Raw genomic sequence first — 3,912 nt, forward strand, 5'->3', positions numbered from 1 at the left:
GTGGGTGGGTGGGTGGATGGATGGATGGATGGATGGATGGATGGATGGATGGATGGGACTGGAAAGATGCCCCAGCAGTTAAGAGCACGGGCTGTGCTTCCAGAGGACCGAGGTTTCATTCCCAGCACCCATATAGCAGCTCACAGACATTTGTGACTCCAGTTCCAGGGGATCCTACATCCTCTTCTGGCCCCTGAGGGCACCTGGCATGCAACTGGTACACAGATAAATAAATAAGTGCAAAAGAAACCAAACAAGCAGAAGTTCAAGCAGAAGATCCCCATGCTTTGTTAACGCCTTCTGAATCCCACAGAAGAGAGTCCCTGCCTCATTATAATCGCCCCACATAGTGATTTCCGCTACTTGCTTTTGTGACTGTGCAGTTTACATAACCTTTCACGGAAGAAACAGGTCGCATGTAACCCCAGTTTGCATTCTAGAGAATGGTCACTCATCTTAGCTGAGAATAAACTATTATTTCAGTGTATTTATTCATTTAAATAAATGTTTTCCTGGCACTCACTCTGTGAACCAGGCTGGCCTTGAACTCGCAGAGATCTGCCTGCCCCTGCTAGGATTAAAGTCCTGTGCCACCACCGCCTAGCTCAGCTGTAGGTATTTTACACAGGCTGTGTGTGGATTCCTGAAGAAAACTGGGCTGGACTATAGATGGGAATTGGGGGGGCTCAGAATGGAGATGGCACAAGACAGAAAAGCTAGCCAGGGAGACTTGGGGACAATAATCCCTCATAGAGAAGGTCAGGCAATGGAAGAAACGTCTCAGAAGAAAAATTGAGAGCGTGTCAAGAAAAGAGCTATCAGCTGAATCAAATCATTAAATAAGGGCTAAGCCTCCACTGCTGGGTTTAGCGATGTGAAGGTCACTGAAGACACCCACCAAGGGAAGTTCAGTGCGTAGGTCAGGAGTTTTGGGTCCTGAAAACCTAACTGAAGAAGGTTCGGGAAGAGTGGGAGGCAACAGGAGGACCAAAGATAGAGTCAGAGTTAGTTACCTGGAAAGACAGGAGAGCGGTGTGGACAGACAGAGGGAGGTAAAGACAAGTTTGGATGGCTTGCTGTTCTGTGTGTAAAGCAAGAGGAGAAGCCATTTGAAATGTGCCCATACCTACAAAAAATATTTCTGGAAAGAGTATCAAGAAACTCACGGCGGCATTTGCCTGTGAGAAAGGGAACTCTTTCTCTGGCTAAAAGAACACAGTCCAGGGGAATTAGCTACTCCAGCAGAACAACCTCCCAAGACTTTTCAAATTTTCATTTGAATTAATAATATTTACCGGTTCAGTTTCAAATGTATTGATGTGGAGAAATAAAATAAGGTCGCTAGACTCAAAACCAGAAAAGGGGAACAAGAGCAGCCTTCTGTGGCTTCCTGTTTACCCGCCTACCTCTGTGGCCACCCCTTCCCACAGCTGCCCTGGCTGAATTGACCTTGCCTGAGGGATCTGCCTTGTTCTTCCTCTAGCCTACTTCTCTGTGTCTGCGACCTGACAAACCTTCTTTCCAACTTTTGCAAGGCTCTCCCTCTCCTGCACCAGGCCTCTAATCCCCCCAATTTGAGCTAGAGCAATGGTTTTCAACATGTGGGCCATGACCCCTTTGGGGGTGGAATGAGCCTTTCACAGGGCTGGCCTAAGACCATCAAAAAACACAGATATTTACATTACGATTCATAACAGCAGCAAAATCACAGGCGTGAAGTAGCAATGAAAATAATTTTATGGTTGGAGAGGGTCACCACAGCAGGAGGAAATGTATTAAAGGGTCGTAGCAGCGTTAGGATGGTTGAGAACCACCGGGCTAGAGTGTAAACTTTGCTTCCTCCCTGGGATGTGTGCAAAAGGAGAAAAAAATTATTTCAACTGCCCTTTTCCTGTTTAACTTACAAAATAGTTAAGGCAACCCTGACCCATTTCCTCCATTTTGTGCTAATTATCCCCCCTCCCTTGTGTGGCCTTGCATGCACATCAGGTCTCCGAGACAGCGAGGGAAACCGGGGAAGCCAACAAAGAATGGCCCAGGAGATGTCGTTCTGCCTACCTTGTAAAAGAGTCTAAATGGCGTCCTCCCAGCTCCCATCTTCTCCCCACATCATGCTCACAGCGCTCAGAGACTGCAGAGTGTCCCCCACATGGGCTTGCCTCTTGGTCTCTGCCTGTGAGCTCCTGAGGAGCTGACCTGAACAAAATAGGGCCGTCTGGCTGTCCTTGGGGGAGCCGGGGAATCTCTGCTGATTGCGGGACTCTCTTTCCCCATCTGAAGTAAGTGAGAGGATCAGCAGCATCGCTTTCAAGGAGCCTCGTTAGAAATGTGGACCGATGCTCTCCCCAACCGAGCACTGTGCATCCTCAATTCTGGAGAGTCCCAAACCATGTCTGTCCCCTCTCTCCGCAGGGCTGCTCAGTGAATGAACAAATTGGTAAATGGACAGACGCATGAACGTTCCGAAGAGGACCTAGTCATTCTAACGTTCCCTGCTTGCTCAGGGTTGCCCCTGATTCTACGTTGGGCTTAACTGAGCAATTAGCACTCAGTAGGAAAAAAAAAAATATCCCCACCACCTACTAGAAGTCCTTTCTGGTCTCCTTAAATCCCACTCCCTGAGGCTAACGGCTGTCCTGATTTACATGTCACTTTGACCTATTTTGCTGTTGACACTTCTTACGTACACAGGAAGGGCACAGTCTATAGTTTTCTACGTAGCGCCTTTGGGTGACTGTTGGCTGTGGGGTTCTTCCATATCGCTGTGTGTTGTTCCAGATTGTGCATTCTCGCTGCTGTCCAGTGTTCCCCGTGAGGATATAGCCCAGTTTATTTACCCATCCCACAGCGGATGGTCTTTAAACAGTTCCAGACTCGGTTACTGCGACTGGTGTTTCTATGGGCATTTGTTACCGTAGGGCTGTAGGTGAGCAGACCATAGCCGGATTTTGCTGGGGTGTTTTGTGGAATGGACACCTGAACCTGTGAACCTGTGTCTGGGAATCTTCCTGTGGGCCCCCACTTCACCACGTGAGAATATTCGCTGCGGTGAGGATGCTGGAGTTGGTGTAGTTTTCCTACACGTGCAGCAGCTGCCTGACTTGGGTAGAGGTGACAGCAAAGGAAGCAGCTGTTGCCAAGTTAGAGGGAAAAGGTCTTTACAGGGCGGGACTACCTGCCTCTCTGTTGTTCCCATTTCTTATCTAGGTGTGCGGGACTGCCTGCTCAGCTTCACCACTAAGAGATTTCAACTATGCTTATGCCCCCCCCACCCCCACACCCCCCTCTCGCCACGGAACTATCCATGCTATTTCCTCACAGCAGGAACCTTTGCCCCAAACACCTGGACCTGAACCGTGGGGAGGGTGTGGCAGGGAACTGCTGGATTTCTGTGGGGTCAACCGGTTTTGAGCTCAGCTCAGGTGGTTGCCAGGAATTGAACTCAGGACCTTTGGAAGAACAGGCAATGCTCTTAACCACTGAGCCATCTCTCCAGCCCTTCTAGCTATCTCTTACATCTTGAATTTTTTTAACCCATTTCTAATAATCTGTGTATTGCTCTGAGGCTGTGGCTTACTGGTAAAGGTTCTGGGAGTCTGTAACCTTCAGCAACCACATGGCATCTCTTTGACTCTGCCTACTCTATGTATCTCTTCCAGTCTGGCTGTATTCTGCCTTGCCATAGGCCAACGTCATTTTATTCATTAACCAATAAAAGTAACACATATACAGAAGGGCATCCTACATCAGGAGGACCACATTGTGAAACCAGTAATGACCAATATTGGACACTGAGTCACTTATCCAGAGAGATAACCCCATCACAAGTTAAAAATTGTATAAGGGGAAAAAATGCATCAATACACATAACCTGTTAAACACCAGCCTTGTAGCACAGCAAGCGGCTGGCTC

The sequence above is a fragment of the Microtus ochrogaster genome, chromosome 24 (assembly GCF_000317375.1).
Source record: "Microtus ochrogaster isolate Prairie Vole_2 chromosome 24, MicOch1.0, whole genome shotgun sequence".
Taxonomy (NCBI): Eukaryota; Metazoa; Chordata; class Mammalia; order Rodentia; family Cricetidae; genus Microtus; species Microtus ochrogaster.